The 26059-nt window shown below is 39.5% G+C and overlaps 1 protein-coding gene and 1 pseudogene across 2 annotated transcripts in view; one reads left to right on the top strand and one right to left on the bottom strand.

Annotated features, from left to right (window-relative positions):
- The window catches only part of MXI1 (MAX interactor 1, dimerization protein), a 100551-nt gene that overhangs the window by 63242 nt on the left and 11250 nt on the right, over nucleotides 1–26059 (top strand). The window lies entirely within an intron of this gene.
- On the bottom strand, nucleotides 2493–13317 carry LOC136310678 (X-ray repair cross-complementing protein 6-like; annotated as a pseudogene).

Consider the following 26059-nt stretch of genomic DNA (forward strand, 5'->3'; position numbering starts at 1 on the left):
ATAATAAGGAAGGATTGAGCTCTGTAGCATATAAAAAGGGTACAGTTAAAGGTTTTTAAGAGCCTCTAATGAACAGTGAAATCTAACAGAATTAAGGTCATATATTGAATGAATGTGGTAATTGTATCAGTTTCACTTTAAGGTATAATAAAATATAACTTGATTGTATTTGTTAAATCTTGAACAACAAAATTGAAAAAGTATAATTGTGTAGGGAAGGAAAAACAGCATTGTCCTGAGGTCAGGAAATAGCTACAGATCTGGTTTTCTGATTTGGCAAATAAAAATGTTGGCTTCTTTCCTTTTTTAGTCTAAAGATGAAAAGTAATTCTTGTAAAAATCTTGAAGAAGAAAATTTATTACTTTTTTCAGTATGATTCCAGTGATAGTACTGAGTTTTCAAGGGTAACTATAAAACACTAAAAACAAACAAACAAACAAAAAACTATGCATTGGGAAGTATAGAACACTTATTTAATAGAATTTGTTTATGAAGCTATAGAACCAGATAAATATAGAAATTAACCTTATTGAACAGTATGCAGAGTAATGTAATTTGTCAGAGAGACATATAATTGGTGCATTTATTTTTGTATGCAAGTCAATGATTATTTTAACTATTTTTATATGGGTAGGAATACTGAAAACTGTGGACAAACTAAAAATAGCTGTTAGAGTACAGAGATAGGCACCTGTTAGAGTTAGAATTAAAGGTTATATGAGATAGAGATGAAGTAATGGGTGGGTTTTGGAGATAAAATTTATGGCTAATAGAAGAGGCATAGCCAGGATGAAATTACACATCTAAAATGCAACTGATGCAATGAAGTCATTGCAGTAGTGTCTAGATAGATTCAGTCTCTATATTGACCTTTGTCAGAAATAGCTCATTAAGGCTAAGCTTTCTACTCCCTGACCCAGGCTGCAAGGTGACAGAGGCTGACTCAGACAAGGATTGCATTCTAGAAACCAAGTGTTCTCAGAACTTCAGCTATCCAATTCCTAAAGTTTAAATCAATTCTACAACTGATACATGGGAAGGGATGAGATCATTAGTCTTAAAAATAACCCAGAAATACTATAACTTGAAATTCAGATTCTAAAATTAATGTCAAGAGATAAACAAATAATTCAGACTTTAAATAACTGACATGGTTGAATATTATGATGAAAGTGTAGTAGTAGCTTTTTATCCAAATGACTGCAGAGTGTATATCTCATTGCAGGTGTAACTTGTTTAAGAAAACATTTCTTCCAAACTATGAATTTGTAATTTAAAAAAAGAATAGTTTAATTAATAGATTTTCCTGATATATTTTAGATATATATTTAGAAATTTTAGTATACAAAAATTTATTTCATATGCAACTTTGAGGACTGCATTTGACCCATAAAACTGACTATACTTTTAATACTGATGCTCATAATAACTAAATAGCAGCAGAATTCTACTAGACTTTAAGGCAGTATGCTAGTTTGCTAAATTCCTTTGCTGAATATAGTAATTATTGCAGTATAAATGTTCTGATAAATGTTGTTTTAATAATAAATGCAATTCAAACACTTTTTCTTAAGTAGCATCTTCATTTGAAGAAATTTCTCTTTTGGTACAAATTTTGGCAATTCAGGCGTGCCAAGAGGTATATCATCATATATTATCAGTAAGAAATCTTTTTATAAAATGAGTGACTTCCTTAGTATCTTGTATTTATTTATCTTTTAAAAATGAAGGATTCAGATTCTTTTGATATATTTTAGCTTTTGCGGCAAAGAGGACAGTTATTTTGCACTTGCTTATAGTTTTCTATGTATTCTAGTGCTTCTAGTGAAAAAACACAGCTCTAAAGGGGAAAATTCAGTAATCAGAATAGAATTACCTAATATGGTTACTTGCTAACCAGATCTCAAAGACAAATTTGCTTGAAAAATAATTAATTCAGCCCTGAGACAAACACATAACATATTGCTTCTATCATATTAATATCTTCTAAATCAAGAGAAGTTGAGACTTAACGAAGTAAATGACTTTTGTTATATTGGGAAAAGCAAGTGAAGAAAGATAAATTTTAATACTATAAGTGATTTAGGAGCTAAATAGTCAAAAAGATACCTGGAATCCAACACAGATGACTTCTTTGGGGATATGTAACATGTTGATTTGAGAATTGTACCAGAAGTCATAAGAAGATAATTTTTTCCTACAGGTAGACTGTGAATGGCATAAAAGTTATCTCACTTCTTGGGATCTTGCTTTTCTTGATTGTGAAAGGAGACCTAGATCACCTCTGAATTCTTTGCCTACATGAAAAGTTTTACAGTCTTGTGAATTACAGTCTTTTTTTAAATACATATACAGTAAAAAAAAATTAGAGCTCTTTATTCTGACAGTAGAATAAGGTACAGCAAAGTGGGAGGGCTACCTTTTCTGTGTCAAAAATATGAAGTCCTGGCTTCTGTCAGGCAGATTCTTCCTTGCTCAGGAGAAACATGTTTTAATTTGAGAACAAAACCAGGTGTGGAGAGGGGACCAGGTGTGCAGTTGCTGGACAGCCCTGGTAGTGCTTGGTGAGTGCGTCCAGCGGCTCCTGCTCTCTTCCCTCAGGATTGTAATCTGGCGGGTACAGTTTCTTTAAACTTATCCAGGAGGGAGCCCAGTCTTTCATTCATTGCTTCAACCCTGGGCAATATTAGATCTCCTGCTTGTTCAGGCTCTGTTGGAGCCCAAACCAAGGCCCTCCAGGCTCCTGCAGTGCTGCTGCAGAACCGGGTTCTCACAGCTGTCACTTCTGTGTTTAAAGCAGAGCTTCTGAACACTAGCCTTCATCTTGTCTCCCTGCCCTGGGTTTGCCATGACTTTCAGTAAAGGGCACCTTCCACTTACCATCAGTGTAAGGTAAGAAAACAAGCTGATAGATGAGGGAAACCTCCCGAATTTTCTGGTCCTCGAGCTCCTCTTCCTCTGGCATCAAGGACACTAAATAAGCGGGGATGTTCTGGCAGAGGGTGTATCTGCACAGTGCCACGGCCCCCTTCTCCAGACACGTGGTGAGTAGGATACTGAACAGGGTTGAGCTCCCGTTAACTGGGGACTCCTTGGGATACAGGAACAGGGAGGGCCGCAGGTAATGGTGCTTCTGCATTCTCAAGGGCTTGAAACTGATGAGAACCAAACCTGGTTCATCAAACTGTTTTAGCTGTTTGGTCCTTCTTTCCCTAGTACAACCAGACAACTCTCTTAGATCTGAGACCTCTTGGTGTTGCTAGCCAGAAGCAAACTGCCTGTATTTTATATTAAGTGTCTGCATCTTGGTTTTCATGGGTTTGTCTGTTTCTCCATGAAACCTGATTGGAGTAGGTTTGAGAGCCTTCTAGACTACTTTTTTTCTTTTGGTGACAGAGACAGCTAGGGACAGACAGACAGAAAGGGAGAGAGATGAGAAGCATCAACTCTTTGTTGCAGCACCTTAGTTGTTCATTGATTGTTTTCTCATATGTGCCTTGGTTGGGGGGGGGCTTGCTCAAGCTAGCGACCTTGGGTTCAAGCTGATGGGCTGTGCTCAAACCAGATGAACCCATGCTCAAGCCAGGGACCTCAGGGTTTCTAACTTGGGTCCTCTGCATCCCAGTCCGATGCTCTATTCACCGCGCCACCGCCTGGTCAGGCTGAGCCACATTTTAATGCCGGCAATAAGCACTATATCTTTGTTGAGTTTAAACTTGAACCTGCTAAGAGCATGTTTTTCTGGTCTCCTTGGCACAGACCTCCTTCCACAGATCTAGCTTGCTTGATTCCTTGAAGTGAACCCCTAGGTCCTCATCCTCTGCTATGCTGATGATATCTCTGTAGAATAAGGATATATCAAACCCCCCACATTCCTTCAGGTTCATCAAGTCAAGGAAGATACCTGTGTCACAGAGATCCCTGGCCCGGCTGGCTCTGGCATTGTTGTTGCCATGGGAGTCATCTTTACTGGTGAATAGCATGATCCTCTTAATGGCTCATCTGGAACTGGGCATTGCTAAAGAGGCTGGCACAGACCCATAGCGCTTCATTTAGGGTAGTCACATCCATGGCTAGTCACGTCCTGGAAATGTGTTTTCTCCTGCTTCCCCTTAAACTAGGCAAGCTCTAGCACTTGTTTAGTACCTGGATTGTCCAGCTCCTGTAAGATGTAAATAGTTTTGAAATTCAGTGAGGTTCTGCCTTTTCAGTACCATTGAAACACCGCCAAGAGATCTCAGTCACTGGTTATACGTATTGGTGTACATACTCTGGGTACACTGGATGCTCGTGTCAAAAGGAGTCAGGTAATCTTCATTCTGAGATTTAAACATGGCCCTAGAAGCATCAACCCAAAAAAGAAAAAAAGAAAGAAAAAGAAAATTCTCTGAATATTTATATTCTCCATCTGCTTCGAGGCCCTCCCTTGTTCTTCATTGCCCTCATTTTTGTAATATGACTCCCACCTTCGTATGTTGGTTATTGCTCGCTTGAGCACAGGGAAGGGATCCGGAATGTTTTAAGTTAAGAAATTATAGGCATATTAGAGACTTAATTATTATTCTCTTGTCTCCAAAGCATTATATGATATGTATACACATAATTTACATTTTATGATATAAATACGGACATATGTATGTAAACCCGCCCCCCCCCCCACACGCAGATATACACACATAAAATAAAAGAGCGGCTGGAAAAATTATCTTAGAACCTTACTTCATTAAACCTTTGGAACTTTATAAAATATCTAAAGATTACTATAATGAGAAAGGTTATTTTATAGTAAGTACTTATTTTATAATGATACATAGTAAATGTTTTTATAAAAGTAGAATTTGCCCTAAGAAGCATATGTGTCTTTATGTATAAATAGTATAAACACATTTTTTAAAGCTATATGTGTGTATGTGTGTCTATAGACACAATAAAAACCATACAGATACAGATATGAATTCTGAGACTTAAATACTAATTAATATGTTAGACCTTGTTCCTTTTGGAAAGATACTTACCTTTGATTTCTAAGGAGATTTGCTAAATCCTGGTCTCATTTTTTTTGTATTCTCTGACAAGTTTATATTTGCTCAGGCTCCAGAAATCCAGTTTTGTGGTGATTATTGTACGGTATTGCTGTATCAAATCAGTCATCTTACTGGGCACTAGTGATCACTAGATGAGGGTGTGTCATCCCAGGAGGGAAAGGACACTGATGTTACACAAAACTCCAAGGAAGGATGACTTAGCTTATTTAAGACATCGCTCTATAAATAATCTGAAGAGAAAGTAGCTTCAAGTCAGTATATTGGAATTTTCTTTTGTTTCCATCTGGACAAAGTTAGCTTTTCAATAACGTCCTCACTGCTTTGATAGTTTGCAATTCCATCTCTAATTTTGGGACATCTCCATTGTTTATTTTTTTCTCCTTCAGAGTTGCTAAGAGTTGCTGGAAATCAGAGCTGTGCTGACTGGAAAAACTAGAAATTTGTGTTGTCTTTAACTGTAGCCTCCTTATGAATCAGCCATTCTCATTTCTTATTGTTGTTTTCCTCTAGTGTTTATCACAGTGACTATTAAAACTTTTTTAAAAATCCCTTCAGCAGAGTGTGAAGCAAAAGCACAAAGCTAGGCGTTATCAATATCACATTCTAGTTTATAGGTAGGGCTTTAATTTCTCTAAAATTAGGTGGTAGAATTTAGTGATTTTGAAAAGCTCTTCTAGCTTGAAATAATTCTGAGATTTCAAGTACTCAAGCCCACTTTTTACTCTTAGATCTAGTTTTTGAACCAAAGTCTAACCTACCAACTCCTGGTCTAAAGATATTTGCCTGTATATTATTGTGACTCTTATTTCCTCTTTTGCTAAAAATATGGACTCCTGAATGCCTCAAAAAATTAAAAATGGAACTGCCTTTTGACCCAGCCATCCCACTTTTAGGAATATATCCCAAGAACACCACATCACTGATTCAAAAGAAGAAATGCACCCCCATGTTTATGGCAGCATTGTTTACAATAGCCAACATCTGGAAACAGCCCAGGTATTCATCAGTGGATTAAAAAGCGATGGTACATATACACAATGGAATACTATGGGGCCATGAAAAAGAAGAAATCTTACCTTTTGTGACAACATAGATGGACCTGGAAACTATTATGTTAAGTGAAATAAGCCAGGCAGAGAAAGAAAAATGTCATATGACCTCACTCATTTGAGGAACCAATGAACAGTGTGAACTGAGGAATGGAATAGAGACAGAGACGGGATCAAAGGGACCAGAGGGAAAGGGGATGATAGGATGGGATCAGAGAAGGGAAAGAGATTGATGAACTTATATACACATAACACAACGTTATAGAGAGCAGAAAGCAAATCCTGGAGGGAAGGGCAGAGGGCGTTTGAGGGAGGGGGGCTAAGGGGATGTTGAGGGGAACACGGGGGAGGGGGGATGCATTCGGGGGGACACTAGAATCTATGTAAACACAATAAATTAAATTCAATTAAAAAATATGGACTCCTGGTTCAAACTTTTTCATCTTCCCCTTTATTTTTTACCTTTACACTTCTTTTTAAGATTTCATTTCTTTTTTTTTTTTCTGTATTTTTCTGAAGCCGGAAAGGGGGAGAGACAGTCAGACAGACTCCCGCACGCGCCCGACCAGGATCCACCCAGCACGCCCACCAGGGGGCGATGCTCTGCCCACCAGGGGGCGATGCTCTGCTCCTCCGGGGGCATCGCTCTGTTGCGACCAGAGCCACTCTAGAGCCTGGGGCAGAGGCTGAGGAGCCATCCCCAGCGCCCAGGCCATCTTTGCTCCAGTGGAGCCTCGGCTGCGGGAGGGGAAGAGAGAGACAGAGAGGAAGGAGAGGGGGAGGGGTGGAGAAGCAGATGGGCGCTTCTCCTGTGTGCCCTGGCCGGGAATCGAACCCGGGATTTCTGCACGCCAGGCCGACGCTCTACCACTGAGCCAACCGTCCAGGGCCTAAGATTTCATTTCTTGATTTTTGACTGACCAGGTGGTGGTGCAGTAAATGGAGCATCAACCTGGGACGCTGATGTCCCAGGTTCGAAACCTTGAGGTCACCAGCTTGAAGTGCAGGCTCGTCCAGTGTGAACACAGGCTCACCAGCTTGAGCACAGGGTTGCTGGCTTGAGCGAAAGATCATAGAAATGATCTCATGGTCATTGGCTTTAGCCCAAAGGTTGCTGGTTTGAGCAAGGGGTCATTGGCTCAGCTGGAGCCTCTCTGATCAAGACACATATGAGAAGCAATCAATGAATAATGGAAGTGCCACAACTGCAAGTTGATGCTTCTCATTGCTCTCCCTTCCTATCTGTTTCTCTATCTCAAAAAAAAATATTTTTTTAATTGATTGATTTTAAAGAGAGGAGATAGAGAGAAAGGGGGGTGGCATGGATCAGTAGCTGCTTCTCATATGTGCCTTGACTGGGCAAGCCCAGGGTTTCCAACCGGCGACCTCAGCCTTCCAGGTTGATGCTCTATCCACTGTGCCACCACAGGTCAGACTACCTTTAAACTTTTAGCTCAAATTTCTTGACTCCCCTCCCCACTTCCTTTTTGAACTTCTAATTGGGAAAGACATGTGGATAAGAAAAACAGAAGTGTTTATAATAACCAAAAATTAGAAGTAGTCTAAATTCCTGTCAATTGGAATGGCTAAATAATTAATCCATTTATAAACTTGGAGCAGATAAAAAGAATGATATAGACCTCTATGTGTGTGTGTATGAGGAGATTTCCAAGATATATTAAGTGAAAAAGCCAATTTCCAATATGAGATCATTTATGCTAAAATAAAATACCACAACCATAAATACAGTGGAAGAGTTCTGGAAAGATATGTGTCAAACTGATCAACTTGTTACCTCTGGGAAAGGGAGTGAGAGAAACTATCATGTCGATTTTATTGCTTGAGTTTTTGTACTAAGAGTGTGTTACTTGTGAACTTAAAAAAGATTTAAAAAAGGCAACAATGTATGAGTAGTCCTACCCATACATTTCCATAGATAATGAAGCTGGAAGGGGTCTTAGCCAGTCATCTAGTCTAGTATCCTTGTTTTATGGATAAGGAAACCTAAGTCCCTCCAAGTTATGTGTCGCATTTCCCCATATAAGATGCGCCTTTTTTTTTTTGTGAAAAATATGGGGTCTAAAACTGGGTGCGTCTTATACAGTGATTGTAGATTTTTTACTTGCATTTCCCATTTTTTCGTGCTTGTTTTTACGATCATTGTTGTAGATTTTTTTTTTTTTACTTGCATTTCCCTCTTTTTTTGTGCTTGTCTTTTTTTCAAATTTTGGGCCCCAAAATTAAGGTGCGTCTTATACATGGGAGTGTCCTGTACATGGGGAAATACGGTATATACTTCATCTAGCTGTTTAATGATGAAGCCAACATGAGACCCTAGATCAGGCGTGGCCAAAAGTTTTTGCCCCCGGGCCAGATTGGAAAGAAAACTTTTTTCACGGGCTGGATGAAATATTAAAATGAAAAAATGTTAAATACAAAAATGATTCATTTAAGTAAACAAAATTTTATTATGTAATTTATGAATAAGTGAAAAAATTTTAATATACAATATTATTTTAATAAAAATATATTTTAATAAAAATTAATTACATACTGTATAAATATTCAAACTGTATTGCAATCAATCGAAACAATATTTAACTAATAGAATGAGCTTAAAGGGGATATATAGCAAATAAAACAATTATTTCGTTTTACAAACAGCCTGGACACGTTTTCAGTTATCAACTGCAGCTATTGTCTATGCTACAGATTCAGCACACTTGACCACAAAAATAATGAATTGTTTGACCTTGGGTGCGCACTGGCAAACTCCGCCTAAAATAATGTGGGTTTCACATCACCGCTAAACGTCAAACAGTTCATATGGAGTACAGACAAGTACAAAAGTTGTAAATCTTTATAATGGATTTTTAAAAAAAAAAAATATTGCAAATCCATTCGACCAATTATTGGAAGATAACCCTAGATTAGTCACATGCGGAATTCTTTTCTGCGTATCACTATCTTCTTAAATATCTTGATTTCCAGTAATCAAAGATACTTCCGCTTCTGAGTAGCTGAGATTTTAAAGTTGTGAAGAATATTAAAAATTTAATCGCGGCTGCATAAACTCATTATGCGGGCCGTATGTTGGCCATGCCTGCCCTAGATTGTCTGATTCCCAAACCAGGACTTTTTCACGTTGCCTTCAAGGTACAGCTAATATGTATGTTTTTCATGAAGTCTTTCCTGATTATCTAAAGTGGTGTCTCCTCTAAATTCCTATCTGTTCACTCTTTGTGTCATTTTTATGACTTTTTTTTTTATAGATTTTTTTTTTATTTTTATTTATTTTTATTTTTTATTTTATTTTTTTTTAATTTTTATTTATTTTTTTTAGAGAGGAGAGGGAGAGAGAGAGAGAGAGAGAGAGGAGAGACAGAGAGAGAGAAGGGGGGGAGGAGCTGGAAGCATCAACTCCCATATGTGCCTTGACCAGGCAAGCCCAGGGTTTCGAACCGGCGACCTCAGCATTTCCAGGTCGACGCTTTATCCACTGCGCCACCACAGGTCAGGCTATTTTTATGACTTTTAACACACACTACCTTATACTGTAATGCTCTTCCTTTCTAGAGCATATATATTCTGTGAGGGGAGGGACAGATCTTCGTATCTGACACAATATCTTGCACATAACAGGTCTTGGTGAATTAGTAATTAACATTTTTGTTTGTTTGATTTTTATAGTATGCTATGCACCTGGTGTTAGATTAAGAGAAAAAAGTTAAATTTGAAGTCAAATAAATAGCTGTGTTTTTTTAGTTTTCGTTTGCTGTGTGTGTGTGGGGGGGGTTGTGTGAAAGAGAGAGAGCGAGAGAAAGAAAGAGAGACCTGCTACTTCAAGATAGAAAATATTTTAGGAAGGCACATAGTGAGATATTTGCTACCCTGTAAATATCTTCCTTTCCAAGGAAAATAGTTTTGTTCTCCACTCCTGCTTCAGAGAGAACAGCTTGTCCCCATAGGATATTCTAGGTAATGTGACCCACTTAGGAAATATGTGGTGATTGTGCTTCAGAATGGGACCTCTGCTAAACTTGTTGTGCCATGGGAAAATGCCTCTGGAGTGTGCTGGCTATGCAGAAGAAAGCAGATTCCTTTCTGTATTGGATTTTGTACAACAGATCAAGAAATTCAATTGTGACTTAAAACTTTACTATAAATAACGTAGAAGCTGTGACAGATCATTTTTTATTGTGAAGACATTTCCTCAAAATGGGAATTTATACGTGTCCTGCTCTTTATATGTTGTCACCCTGTTTTGTCTATGTAGCTCTATTAATATTAGTATCTTACTGAACTTTAGCTTGCTTTCGGAGAGATAGACTCTTCCCTCTGATTTTTATCTGCAGTTGTGTTAATCCTGTTTTGCTTCTGGGTTTTTGTTTTTGTTTTATAACTTGGTTTATTTTGATAGCCATTTAATTCAACCTTATTAAAAGCCTCTATAATTATTTAAACAGATTATTTCATGGAAGTTTCCATAATCAGCTGAAGATTGTTCTTGGGTGGAGCCGTAGGAAGATTTATTCTTTTTTTGGAAAGCTAATGTCTCCCTTAGTTTAGAATTAATAGCTTTAGGAAAACATCATAGAATGCTGGGAATTTCCATGAAATACTTCTAGCCAAAGAGATTGTGTTGAAATGGCCAACTGGTGCTCATAGATCTTCATCTAGAGAGCTGTTATTATACCAGAATTTAAAAATATGTATGTATGTATGTATGTATGTATGTATGAATGCTTCGATAGATATCTTTGTTAAAAAGCAGTTAAGATTTTGGCTCTTTTGAAAGTTCTAAAGTAATTAAAATAGGGATAACGAGTTTATTAAATAGGAAATGATCTGTAACTACTTTAATGTATTTCAAATATGGTATATTAAAACTTGTTCTTGCTCTGTTGAGCATTTTATTAGAAATTTTTTAAAATTATGTTTAACACATTTTGATCTGTTATACTTGGAAGATATTTGTGATTAGTTTTATACTATTGAGATCATAATTTTTTTATTTTTGTATAGATAAAGATGTAGAATACTTGTGATATAGTTAATAGCCATTTACCTGTCATTTTCTAAATGTTTAATTGGCCTTAGGACTTGCTACAATCAAATTCTTTTTATTTTAAAATTGTAGACAACAATGCTTAGTTTAGTAATATTTGTTTGAATGAAATAGAAAAAATGGATTTTTTTAAACATTATATTTAGGGCATTTTCTGGTTTAGTGCTTTAATTTAAAAATAAAATTTCCAGTTTGTGGTCGTCAGTGGAGAAACTTTTGGAAACGGTATAAAGTTCTATAGTCTACATCTATCTAAGTTTTCTTAATTTAGACATAGCAAAGCTGGAGCTCAAACACATGCTTGAAATTGGCAGCTTCAGTTTGCAAAACAGCCCTATCTTTCTTGGCAAGTGAATATTAGAGTTTTTTTCCAACATTTTTGATAAAACTTTGAGTATTTTAGTACAGAAGGGTTAGATGCTGTTACAGGTGCAACAGACAGTGGTTAGGAATAAATAATAGTTACAAATGATTCCTCTTTTAGCAGCAGTTTTACTATTTCCATTAAAGTTTAATATGACCCCTCCCTCTCCCTAACTCTTCTTCCCCACCTTTTACTTGTAATAAGTAGGAAATACGTTGAAATTTTAGGTTTAGGATTTATTTGAAACTTCCTTGTACTTGAAAATTTAGGCTTTGTTTTAAACTTTCTTTGAAAATGAATCTAGGATGACTTAAAAGCAGTGGGTTATGGTCAGTTGTCTATGCTAATGTCTTTTAATAGTGTTATATACCATTAACTCCAAGATCATGTTTTCTGATTTAAAATCTTTGGTGGTAGTGGTAGTTCATTTGAAGTGGCTTATTAGTTCCTAGATTTGACAAAGGATTCCTAATGATAATTACAAATCAACCTGACAGACACTTATTAGGCATTGACTGTGTGCTAGGTACTGGAGGTAGGATAAAAGAAATAGTCCTAGGCCTTGCTTTTGAGGATTTATAGTCTAACTAGGTAGAATACAAAAGATACTATAATAAAGCCCCTAGAAGCAATATATATGATATAATTGTTAAATTGTGTGTTCCAGATGGGAGTCAAGGTAACATATTAGGGGTGATCATTGGCCGAAGTTAGTATGAACAACTTAGTTTTGAGTAATTATTCCTGTGATTTGCATGGTTCTCTCTAGGAGTGTGTCAAATTGGTTTTATCACATTTTTAGTATGTTTGAAAGGCCTTTCAGGAGAAATGGTTTTTTACTCTGTATTAATTATTGAAGTATAGTTTGTCAACTTCTAGTCAAGATGGCAGCATAGGTAAATGCAGTACTCACCTCTCCCACGACCACATAAAATTACAGCTAAAGAACAGCTATCGTGCAGAACCACCCGAAATCTGGCTAAATGGAAGTCCTATAACTAGGGAATTAAAAAAGCCACATTGAGATTGGTTGGAGGGGCAAAGATATGGAACAGGCTGGTCCCACACCCACATGTGGTGGATAAAAATTGGGAGGGATATCTTGGCTGCAGAAGTGACCCCTGAGGAATGAGGGGTCCCAGCCCTAATCAGGCTGCCCAGCCCAGGGTTCCAGTGCCAAGAAGAAAGAGAAACTCCCATAACTTCTGGCTGTTAAAAGCAGCAGGGATTTAGGCTGAGATAGGCAGGGAGCTGCTGGAGTCCCAGGAAGTTCTTCTAAAAGGGTTCACCCACAGACTTACTCGGACTCACTCCCCCTGAGCTCTAGAACTGGAAAAGCAGCGTGGGGGGCACCAGGAACATGTGGGGAGGAACTGAGTTGTCTGGCATCAGCACAAGAGCTGGGGAGCAACCTTCTCTCTGATCAGGGTTCTGGCAGAGGCCATTGTTCCTTTGATGAGCCCCCCTGCAGAGCTGGTGGGTGGGCAGCATATCTGGGTCTCCCTCAACCTAGGTGTCACTGTTCCCCCACCCTGGTGATTCTCTGAGCACCCCCCCACACCTAATTTTCTGGTTTACCCAAGCTGTTTCCAGTGGCTTTTCCATACAAATGGCCTGTGTTGGCTCATGGTTCAGATTTTCCTAAAAGCTCTTAAACAGGCAGTGTCTGGCCTCACCATGCCCCGTACCTCTTGCTAAGTGGCTCCAGGCCCAGCATTAGCAACAGCTGTTCTTAGTTCACAGCTTGGCCTCACCTGGATACCACCAAGCCCAGCACAAGTGGCATCCATCTGCAGATAGATCACTTTGTAGCTCAATGCTGGGTGGCCCCTGCAGAATGCAGGCAGTGGCTGGCCTAGACTTTCTGCGAGGCCCCAGACCCAGCACACCTAGCGGACAGTTTCAGACCACATCGAAGCACCACCACCCAACCACTTTCACAACCAGTGCACACAAGGGGCAGACTCAACAGACACCAGAACCCACTGAAGTAAGTCCTGTTCTGTGGAGGGGGCCCTACATAGCTGATCCTCCATGGTGGTTGGTGGTTGCAGCCACTCCTTGCAATTGATTGGCCTGGGGATAAATCTCTCCCATTGATATGCCAACAGAAATCAAAGTTCAACTACAAGAGTAGGATGTACACAGCCCACACGGGGGGGGGGCACACCTTGAGTGCTCAACTTGGATATTCAGGAGACTGTGCCACTGGACCCTACAGAATACTTACTACATCAGGCCACTGTTCCAAGCCTGGGAGACATAGCAGCTCTACCTAATACCTAGGAACACACACGGAGGCTGCTGCAATGAGGAGACAAGGAAACATGTCCCAAATGACAGAACAGAACTTCAGAAAAAGAACTAAACAAAATGGAGATGGACAATCTACTAGATGTAAAGTTCAAAGCACTATTTATAAGAATGCTCAATGGACTTGGTGAGAACTTTAACAGCATAAAAAAAGGACCAGTCAGAAATGAAGGATACACTAACTGAAATAAAGAATAAATTACAGGGCCTGACCCGGCGGTGGCACAGTGGATAGAGCATCATACTGGGGTGCGGAGGACCCAGGTTTGAGACCCCAAGGTCGCCAGCTTGAGCGCAGGCTCATCTGGTTTGAGCAAGGCTCGTCGGCTTGAGCCCAAGGTCGCTGGCTTGAGCAAGGGGTCACTCAGTCTGTTGTAGCCCCCCTGTCAAGGCACTAGGAGAAAGCAATCAATAAATAAGGAGCTGCAACGAAGAATTGATGCTTCCTATCTCTCTCCCTTCCTGTCTGTCCCTATTTGTCCCTCTCTCTGTTCTTGTCCAAAAAAAATTAAAAAAGAAGAATAAATTACAAGGAGTCAACAGTGCGGTAGATGAAGTCTAGAATCAAGTCAGTGATTTGGAATATAAGGAAGCCAAAACACCCAATCAGAACAGCAAAAAAGGAAAAAGTATCCAAAAAATGAGGATAGTATAAGGAGCCTCTGGGACAACTTCAAGCATACCAATATTCACATCGTGGGGTGCCGGAAGGAGAAGAGGGAAAGCAAGACATTTAGAACATATTTGAAAAAAAAAATGACAGAAAACATTTCTAACCTGGTGAAGGAAATACACAAACAAGTCCAGGGAGCACAGAGAGTCCCACATAAGATCAACCCGAAGAGAATCACACCAAGACACACCATAATTAAAATGCCAAAGGTTAAAGACAAAGAAGGAGCCTGACCAGTGGTGGCACAGTGGATAGAGCAACCTGGGACACTGAGGTCCCAGGTTTGAAACCCTGAGGTTGCCAGCTTGAGCACAGGGACGCCGGCTTGAGTGTGGAATCATCCACATGAGCCCATGGTCACTGGCTTAAACCCAAGGTCGCTGGCTTGAGCAAGGGGTCACCGGCTTAATTGGAGCCCCTGGTCAAGGCACGTAGGAGAAGCAATCAGTGACCAACTAAAGTGCCACAAGTACGAGTTGATGCTTCTCACCTCTCTCCCTTCCTGACTCTCTCTCTCTTACAAAACAAACAAACAAACAAACATAACAATCTTAAAAGCAACAAGAGAAAAACAGTTACCTACAAGGGAGCTCCCATAAGACTGTCAGCAGATTTCTCAACAGAAACATTGCAGACCAGGAGGGATTGGCAAGAAATATTCAGGCCCTGGCCTGGTTGCTCAGTGGACAGAGCATCATTCTGGCATGCCAAGGAGGTCACAGGTTCAGTCCCCAGTCAGGGCACATATGAGAAGCAACCAATGAGCTCATAACTAAATGGAACAATTAGGTGGAACAGTGAGTTGATTCTTCTCTCTCTCTCTCTCTCTCTTCCTCTCCCACTCCCACAATTCCTGTTTCTCCCTCTCTCCCTTCCTTCTCCTCTCTCTCTCCCCCTTCCTTTCTCTCTCAAATCAATGAAAAAAAAATTTTTTAAAGAAACATTCAGCCTGACCAGTGGTAGTACAGTGGATAGAGCCTCAACCTGGGACAGTGAGGACCCAGCTTCGAAACCCCGAAGTTACTAGCTTGAGAACAGGGTCACCACCTTGAATGTGGGATCGCTAGCTTGAGTGTGGCGTCATAGACATGATCACTGGCGTGAACCCAAAGTCACTGGCTTGAGAAAGGGGTCACTGGTTCTGCTAAAGCACCGCCCCCCAATAAAGATACGTATGAGAAGCAAACAGTGAACTAAAGTGACGCAACTATGAATTGATGCTTCTCATCTCTCTCCATTCCTGTCTCTCTCTCTTTTTCTTGCAAAATAAAAAAATTTTAAATGATGAGAATCAAAGACCTACAATTAAGAATACTCAGCAAAGCTCTCATTTATAATGAAAGGACAGATAAAGAGCTTCCTAGACAAGAAAAAGCTATAGTAAGTAGTTCATCTCCACCAAATCAGTATTATATGAAGTGTTAAAGGGTCTTCTTTAAGAAGAAGAAAAAGATAAAAAAAAAAAATGAACAATAGAATGACGATATACATATTTCTCAATAATTGAATCTAAAAACAAATATAAATGAAGCAGAACAGAAACAGACTGATACAGAGAACATTTAGATGGTTGTCAGGTTGGGATGTTGGGGGGATAAAAAGGATGAAGGGAGCCTGACCCGTGGTGGCGCAGTGGATAAAGCGTCGACCTGGAAATGCTGAGGTCGCCGGTTCGAAACCCTGGGCTTGCCTGGTCAAGGCACATATGGGAGTTGATGCTTCCAGCTCCTCCCCCCCTTCTCTCTCTCTGTCTCTCCTCTCTGTCTCTCCCTCTCCTCTCTAAAAATGAATAAAAAAAAATAAAAAAAAATTTATAAAAAAAAAAAAAAAAGGATGAAGGGAGTAAGACGTACAAGTTGGTTGTCATAGAACAGTCATTGGGATGTAAAGTACAGCACAGGGAATACAGTCAGTAATATTCTAATGACTGTGTACGGTGCCAGATGGGGGTGAAAGTTATTGGGATGATCACTTAGTAAGTTATGTAATGTTGAATCACTGGGATATACACCTGAAGATAATACAATAATGTATGTCATCTATAATTTAAAAATTAAAAAATGGTTTAAAGGACCGTATTTTTTGCCCCATAAGATGCACCTGACCATAAGATACAACCAGGGTTTTAAGGAGGAAAATAAGAAAAAAAAAATCTGAACCAAATGGTGTGTTAAAATATTTAATAAAATACCATATTTTTCACTCCATAAGACACATGGGCATTTTGCCCTTTATTTTTGGGGAGAAAAAGTGTGTCTTATGGAGTGAAAATATGGTATGTAAGCCCTGGCCGGATAGCTCAGTTGGTGAGAGTATTGTCCTGATATGCAAAGGTTGCCAGCTTGATCCCAAGTAAGCACATAGAGAAACAGTTCAATGTTTCTGTCTCTCCCTTCCTCTCTCTAAAGTCAATAAATAATTTTTTTCTTTTTTTTTTATTTCTTTTTTTATTTAGTGAGAGTAGGGGAGGCAGAGATCAACTCCTGCATGCGCCAGGACCAGGATCCACCTGGCAAGCCCACTAGGGGGAGCAATGCTCTGCCCATCTGGGGCCTTTGCTCTGCTGCAACCGGAGCCATTTTTTAGCGCCTGAGGTGGAGGCCATGGAGCAATCCTGAGCACCTGAAGCCAACTCGCTCCAATAGTGCCATGGCTGCTGGAGGGGAGGAGGGGAGAGAGAAAGAGAGAGAGAGAGAGAGAGAGAGAAAGAGGCAAGAGGAGGAGGGGTGGAGAAGCAGATGGGAGCTTCTCCTGTGTGCCCTGGCTGGGAATCGAACTTGGGACATCCACATGCTGGGCTGACTCTCTACCCCTGAGCCAACCGGCCAGGGCCTATAAATTAAATTAAATAAAAGACAGTCCCACTTTACACAGTGAGTGCTAACTATATAGCAACATTTTACCCTAATAAAAAATGAAAATAAAATCAAACTAATTTAGATCAATTCTTTAGTAAAATACTGCTATTGTGCTTTATTATGAAGATGTTAGGGATATGTTTTTGTAATATATATGTGTGTGTGTGTGTGTGTGTGTATATATATTATCATGGAGGACAGCCATCATAGTCTCCTCAAGCCATCTGTTGGTGTCAGTGACAAAAACATACTCTGGCATTTGGATCATTGATGTGACCAATTACTGCATTTTTCTCTAGGATTGTAATGTCTGTATGGCTTTTCTCTCTTGATTCACTTTATTCCAGCCTGATTCACAATTATTCTTCTCTAGAACAGCTTGTATTTGGCATAACTATAAAAAAAAAATCTGTCTCATCTAAATAAGGTTCTTTTTCAATTGGAAATTCCATCTTTGCAGTTAAAACATTTGTAAACATAACACAATTTAGATAGAGCCACACAACTTTGCAAGACTGCTATTTTTGTAATGGAGGAGGCTTTCCTAAAGACCAGTTTGGTGACACTGGGCTCTGAGAGCTCCTTTGAAAGCAGTGGGAATTTGCTGCACATGTATTGGGTTGGATGAGAGGACACATGAACTGTATTTGCTGGCTTGTTCGGAAAACATTGGGATATTTAAAAGATAATACTGAATAGATTTTGGGTCTTATTTTTCATTCTTCATATATCTTTTGTTCCCTGAGATTAGAGATGGTGGTAATCCTGAAAGATGTCTTAGGACTTTCAACCTGTAATATCTCGAATCTCTGAAAGGAAAAGCAGCCAAGTCGAGCAGACGTACCTTTCAAACTCGACCACTTTCTTTGGTTGGAGCAACAGTTTTTATGTTCTTGTCTTTGGTGTATACACTTAGGCAAGGGAGCCACACAACCTGCCCTGAAAAATAGCCAGGATTTTAATTAGCAGTGGTAACAAAAAGGAATCCTGGCTTTTCCTTCTTCTCAAAGCCACAGAATGGTACAGATTTTTCATGGTTGTCCTCCTGGAATCAAACTGTAATGGCATTTGTGTAGCAATCCTTTTTTGGACAGAAAATTATAATGGTATTGAGTTGAAGTTGGAATCACACAACATAAATATTAGATCTCTGATTTTTCTCTTCATTTAATTTCTTCCTGGGTTGATCAAACTAAAATTTAGACAAATATAAGTAGAAAGAAGTCAAAATGTGTAGTGTTGCAAACCAGTCATAATTTGAACCCAGTTTTCACTGGTAAGAGTTTGCCATTTAAGAGACTGTATTGTAGCCCTGGCCGGTTGGCTCACTGGTAGAGCTTTGGCCTGGCGTGCAGAAGTCTCAGGTTCGATTCCCAGCCAGGGCACACAGGAGAAGCGCCCATTTGCTTCTCCACCCCTCCCCCTCTCCTTCCTCTCTGTCTCTCTCTTCCCCTCCCGCAGCCGAGGCTCCATTGGAGCAAAGATGGCCCGGGTGCTGGGGATGGCTCCTTGGCCTCTGCCCCAGGCGCTAGAGTGGCTCTGGTCACAACAGAGTGACGCCCCGGAGGGGCAGAGCATCGCCCCCTGGTGGGCAGAGCGTTGCCCCTGGTGGGCGTGCCGGGTAGATCCCGGTCGGGTGCATGTGGGAGTCTGTCTGACTGTCTCTCCCCGTTTCCAGCTTCAGAAAAATAAAAAAAAAAAAAAAATAAAATAAATAAATAAATGAAAATTAAAAAAAAGAGAGACTATATTGTATTTGTTGCTAATCCATTGAATGCCTTTTCCTTTTCAGAAGGGTTTTTAAAAGTAAAGTAGTTCCTAAGGCATGTTCACTTTCTGTCTGCCTAAAAATGCTCATCTGTCAATGCCCAAATACATTACTGAAAAAATTGTGCTTTATCAGAGGAGAGCATGCCCAGGATTGGTGCCAGGTGTTGTGCAAGGCAGCCTCAAGAAGTAACTCTCAAAACCTACTCTTCAATTGGGCCCTTTGTGGTCAGAAAAAAATGTGATAGAGTATAATGAAAGAAAAAGATCAGAAGAGCTAAATAACAAATAAAAAGACATACCAAAACGTCAATTCTCTATCATTGTCAGAAATGGTGTTTAAAATTCTATGACTCTTATTTTTCTAGAGGTTCTCTTTTTTTGTTTGTTTTTGTTTTTTTCTGAAGTTGGAAACGGGGAGGCAGTCAGACAGACTCCTGCATGCGCCCGACCGGGATCCACCCGCCCACCAGGGGGCGATGCTCTGCCCATCTGGGGTGTTGCTCCGCTGCAACCAGAGCTATTCTAGCGCCTGAGGCAGAGGCCATGGAGCCATCCTCAGCACCCGGGCCAACTTTGCTCCAATGGAGCCTCGGCTGCGGGAGGGGAAGAGACAGAGAGGAAGGAGAGGGGGAAGACTGGAGAAGCAGATGGGCGCTTCTCCTGTGTGTCCTGGCCAGGAATCGAACCCGGGACTCCTGCACGCCAGGCCGACGCTCTACCATTGAGCCAACCGGCCAGGGCCTTTCTAGAGGTTCTAAATGCCCAATGGATTAAAGATTGGCTAACGGTGGCTCTTTGTTACCTTTTCCTGCCCCAAATTTTACTCTCCCCTGCCCCCTCAAGTCAAAAATAAAGAAAAACTCCCTGCATTTTGATTTGGGGAAAAGTGTGCTGAAATGGGACTTTAAAAATAATCCCCAGCTAGCTTGACTGAATTGGAAGCTCTCTAGCAACTCCAAACAATTTGCCGTGTGCCGTAGTAAGTGTGGTCACCACTTTTAATCATGTAGCTCCCTATTTCAGGTGACACAGTACAACTTGTGAATATTCATCTTCTGGGGATGCATCAATTCTTAGGCCAGGATGCATCAGTTAATTCTTAGGTCTTTCCTTCTAAGTGGAGATATCCCTTTAAAATGAACAATTGTACTAATCATCTTATTAGCAGGGCCATTTTTTTTTTTGTAAGGCATTGTGCTATTTTCATTGTATGCTCCTAACCGAACATTTACATTACAAAGCATTCTTTGAGCGTGCTGTTGTAGGCTCACCATTTTATTAGACATCAGTAACAGTACTGCTTCATTTCTCACTGCTGTTCTCTCCTAAAATTTAATAGCAATAATTGCACTGGGCTGTGGGTAGGAATGGGCTGTGAGCATTAGACTTAAACTTTTATGGAAGATTGAACTAATGCTTGTTATGTGTATTTTGTATGTGAAACTAGGGCAATATCTTACAGGGCATTATCACTGTGTCTCAGATCTGACTTGCCAGCACGTACGAAGTTTGTTTTGGTTTCAAAATGTACTTTACCTCATGGTAGCTGGCAGGGTACAATACCATTGACATCACTGTGTTTCAAATAGAAAATTAACAAGTAGCTACTGTTGTGATTGCAGATTGCCTTCCCAGTCCCTGTGAGAATGCTTTTTCTTTTGGACAGCAACACTTCTCAGCCCCTTGGTACCATTAAATCAGCCAATGGGGGCTGCCAGAATAGGAATGAACAGCAACAAAAGGCTGAAGAGTAGAAAAACTGTTAATGATGCAAAAAAAATCTTTACTCAGTTTCCAAATTGATATGAAAGGTAATTTTTAAAAATTTCTCTTCCGCCCACAGCCAAGTTTTGACAGTAGGCCAGGTTCAGAGCCTGATCTCTCGCGATCTCTCCCGATCTCTCCAGAGAAGAGTATCCTTTCCCTCCACCAGAACCCCTGGAGAGTTGCCAAAGGAAAATAAGCTATTTTGTATTTAGAACAAATTGCCACTGTTTTCTCCAGTGATGTAGCCCTATTTCCCAGACTTTGAAACTTGGAATACAGAAAGTTCTTGTGTGACTGAAGAAGAAATATGGTGAATGAATAAGTTTTTTTGTTGTTGTTTTTGTTTTTTAAACCAAATCCTCATAAACATAGAGGGGATGAGATGTATGCATGGAATCTAAATTTAGCTTAGAATGGACCTAAAGTGAGCAATTTCTGTTAAATCACTTTGGAGATTGGGTTCCTTGTGGGAGTTTCAGTGAAGAATATATGCTTCTGGAACCAGATTTAAATTATTTTTTTTATGTGAGGCTGTCAAAAGTCAAGTCTTCTTTGGAGATGAATGCATGACAGTGAAAAAAATAGTTTGTTTCTGTATTCTGCTTTTGTTGGCTTTATCTGATCAGCAGTCCTGGGATCTTGTGAAACTGTGCAAACACTAATTTCTCATATAATACAATGGGATAAAAACTGTTCATTTAATTTTCCCCCCCGTTCATTATGGAGTACTTTTTAGACTTTTTCCTTTCGTACCTGCATTTATTTAGCTGTTTCATTTCTATTTTCTCCCTAGTACTTGCCTTCATACCATTATTCTTGTTATTATCCCTAGTTCTTGAACGGCTGGAACAGAGGCCAAATTTAAACCAGTCAGATTTTCTGTTTTCTAAGAAGCCTGTTAATCAAGTCTAAAAGACAAAATTGGTGCCAAAAAATTTGTATTTAAAAAAGTTATTTTTGAATTAGATTTGACGTTGTGGTCCTAGGCCTTACCATTGTAAATCCTTTAAGTCACTATGTTGTAATGTTTGCAATTTTTAACCTGTGCTTCACTATTAAAAGAGATATCATCTCTAATCAAGAGTTAAGTTTGAGATTGTTGGTTACTCTATGTGTAGTCTCTTTGGTGGTGACCTTAGCTGCACACAAAAAAAACCCAGTATAGAATTCTGCCATCTATAAGCAGATCTCTAATGAATGTTGGCCTGCATCTGATTATACTGTGCAAATTATTACCTCATTTTGGCGAGTTAGAGAGTCCCAGATATATCCGCTGGAAGTTATGTTACATCCCTCCTCCCTACTTTCTGGGCCAATCTTTCTGTTTGGTATTTGAAGAACGTAGATGGCTAAAAGTATGGATTCAGTCTTATCTAGAAGGTAATTAAAGTGTAGTGTGATTAGTGTGAAAATCAAGTGTGTATTATCTGAGGAAGGGGGATGGCAAGGAAGACCTCGTGGAAGGAACAGTAGTTTGGCTGTGGACTGACAAATGAGTTAAGTGCTCACTAGATGGACAGTGGAGAAAAAGGCATTCCAGGTGGAGAAATCAGTAAATACGGAAGCACGTTTGGTTTGTGGAAAGAGGTGTTCAAGAGGTAATGGAAGTGGGTCAGGAAAGGTGGTAGGCAGAAGGCTAAATGATAGTATTTTCAAATGGTTAAGATTACTCTTGGCATCTTTTTTAAAATCTTTACATCTAGTTCAATGACATAATAGGGTGGAGCTCATTGTTAACTGATGATCATTGTTACTGCCTGAGTGTCATATCATCCTCTTCATATCTCTGAGCTGTAAAGACTAAATTTCAGCCTACAGTAAGGTGACCAATCGTCCTCCTTTAGGGAGGACAGCCCTTCTTTTGTAAGTTTTGTCCTCTCTTGAAAACTGTTCTCCTACATGTCCATCTTTTTGATATTGGAAGACTAATCTGTAAATTTCTGTATTCGATTGACGCAGAGTCGATCCATTGCTTGTGATGTGATGTACTTGTATCTAAATGAGTACTTTTTTTACAATTATTATTAAAAATCAATAGGGATGTAAGCATAATTACAATATGAAATGTTACAAATGTTTTTATTATGCATTTATCACAGTGTATTATTGTTGCAATGAATAAAATGTTTCTTTTGTTTACGATATTGTTTTTATTCAATTTATTTTTGTCCTCCTTTTCATTGTAAAAAAGTTGGTCACCTTACCTACAGGAATCTGTGTAGTTTGAGAAAGAATGTCACTATTTCGCTATCACCAATCTATTGAGTACTCACATCTCTCCTCTCCTCCTCACCTCTGCTTTCCCCCTCTATTCTTCCTCCCTGTCTAAAACTTTGAAAGACATAATTCCAGCCATGATTCAGAAATGATGTGCTGAGACCCAAAGCTATGATAGTGATCTGCAGTAGTATGCTTTAGTAGTTTGAACATAGATTCCTGGAGGTCCTGGGATGCAGTGTGAAATAATACGAGATTTATTTGAAGTCTTTTTTTTCATCTTAAAAGTATACTTTTTATTTCTGTGCTGTTTTTATATAAAATATGGCTTTTCTTCCAAAATTTTGAGGAAAACTATGACTTCTGGAAGGTATACTATATATAACCTTCTGGCTTTAAATATTCCCTGGCTCCCTGCCCTAAGAACTACTTCAATTTTATTGGGAGAAAGTGATTTTTAAGTCCTCCAAGAGTGAGTATCTCAGCCTTTCTGATTTTTTCTTTTTTAAGTAAGAGAAGGGGAGACAGTGCGATAGACTCCTGCATGCACCCCTACCGGGATCCACCCAGCAAGCCTTGTCTAGCTCTGATGCTTGAATCAGCTATTTTTAGTGCCTGAGGCTGATGTGCTCTATCCTCAGTGCCCAGGGCGAAGCTCGAACCAATCAAGCCACTGACTGTGGGAGAAGAGTAGGAAGAAAAGGGGGGAGGGAGGGAGAGAGAAGCAGATGGTCACTTCTCCTGTGTGCCCTGACCAGGAATCAAACCTGGAACATCCATACACTAGGCCAATGCTCTATCTACTGAGCAAAACGGCCAGGGCCTTTTTTTTTTTCTTTTTTGTGTATAAATGAGCCCTTTAGTGTTTAGGTAAACAATGTGACCATAGAAGAATTTATATATATAAATTATATAATTTGAAACTTTATTATGACACTTGATATTCCTGCCTGGTTATTTTACAAGATACCAATTGAATTAAGAGGAATATTAATGAAAGCATCTTTCTTTGAAAACTGAGAAGAGGGTCCCAGCTGTTCTTCTGAGTTTTTATTTTATTGTCATCAAACCCCATGACACCACTGTTAGGTCTGATGCTAAGGAAATGCCGTTTATCAAGTTATTTCCTGGAAATTACTGTTTATTTTTTGTGAAGGAGGTAATACATAAGTTATAAGAGAAACATAATTATCATATGCCGTTTTATGGGAACCATGTCTAAGCTTTTTTATTTCACAAACAAAATAAGCTAAATGGCAAAATATGACCATATTTGCTTTTGTAAATAAAATTTACAAGCAGCATGAATGTGTTTGGTATCTGGATCCATTTTTAATGTCATTTTTCATAAGAAAAGGAGGCAGGCAGATTTTTGGGGGAAATTTTGGAGATTTTCAGAAGATTCTCAACACATTCAATTTTAGAGAAACACTGGCATATAATTTGTGTAGGATAAGCAGCTAGTTGATGTCATGTGTAAAAAGTGTTGTGTAGCAAGTTGGAAAACCTGGCCACAAGCCACTGCAGCTTTGAAGAATGTGGCTCAAAGGAGGACTCAAAGCCCATTGCATAACATTCAGCAGAGAGGAAAATGCAAGTACTGTCCCTATCACTTGACTTGTTTTCCATTTTGATTTAGTTACTTGGCAAAGCCTTGGTATCCTGTAGTGGAGGAATGAAAGACAAGCAAGTTCCAGTGAAGGACCATGCCTTCAAGGGCATCAACCAGTGGATGGTTTGTGAGGCTGGGCAGGCGCGTTAAATTTCTTATTGTTGGGCAGAGGGATTAGGGTTTCCAGAGACGACTTGAAAACATCATTGTATCATACTTTTAATTTTCTAAAAGGCAATTCTTTCTTCTCCTTCAACACTGTGTGCTTCTTGAGGTTGCTATACCTATGCTTTAAAATATCACAGCTACTAGGAGGGGCCATTTAATAACAAAATCATTTCCTCTCATGTTCTGTGATATTTTGGTTTGGCAGTAGAATTAACAAGGTTTAAAATCAAAAGCAGCATTGGTTCCTTTAGAGGAAAATGATCCCAATCTACCAAAATAAAAGCCAGACAGACCCTGATTGTTCCTTTTCCCACAAGGGGCTTGCCCTTTCTGAAGGTGTGGGTAATTTTGATAGGACCGTCTCTCTAACAGGGTTAGTCACTGGGAATTGCCTCTCCCCTGGGTAAAACCCACTGTTAAGTCTCATTTTTAAATAGACCTCAAAGTGTCTTTGAAAATAAAAGTACTGCCTGACCTGTGGTGGCGCAGTGGATAAAGCGTCGACCTGGAAATGCTGAGGTCGCCGGTTCGAAACCCTGGGCTTGCCTGGTAAAGGCACATATGGGAGTTGATGCTTCCTGCTCCTCCCCCCTTCTCTCTCTCTATCTCTCCTCTCTCTGTCTCTCCCTCTCCTCTCTAAAATGAATAAATTAAAAAAAAGAAAAGAAAAGTACTTTAGTATCTCTCCATTTTCTTGCCCTCGCCCTCTCCCTCTCAGCAAGAAAACTTCAGTTTTCTCCTAGGGCACTTCCTGCTGCAGTGTCTAATCCTGACTTTGCTTTACAGTCATTCATGCTAAAGTAGGAAAGATTTTAGTTTTATAGTTTTATTGTGCTATACAGGTGTTGTGAAAAGTTAAGTAAATGCTGATCACGGAGCCACTTTTTTTTTCTCATTTCTCGTTCCACGGTTTTTACAATGCGAGATTTTTTTCTATTGGTTGCTAGTCTGATGTTCAACAGAATAGTTAAGCACAGCAGCCTTAACTTTCCTCAGCCTTCTTCCCCTTCTTTGCTTAAAGGTGTAGGGTTGTGCCTGTTCTGTGGTCTGTCAGCTCTCCCACTCCTTGGAGACTTGAAAGACATCAACTTATAATACACACTTGCCATTGTTTTCTCGGTGCATAAGGATTTTCAGATCAAACCAAGCTTGTT

This window comes from Saccopteryx bilineata, chromosome 7 (genome assembly GCF_036850765.1).
Source record: "Saccopteryx bilineata isolate mSacBil1 chromosome 7, mSacBil1_pri_phased_curated, whole genome shotgun sequence".
NCBI classification, from domain to species: Eukaryota; Metazoa; Chordata; class Mammalia; order Chiroptera; family Emballonuridae; genus Saccopteryx; species Saccopteryx bilineata.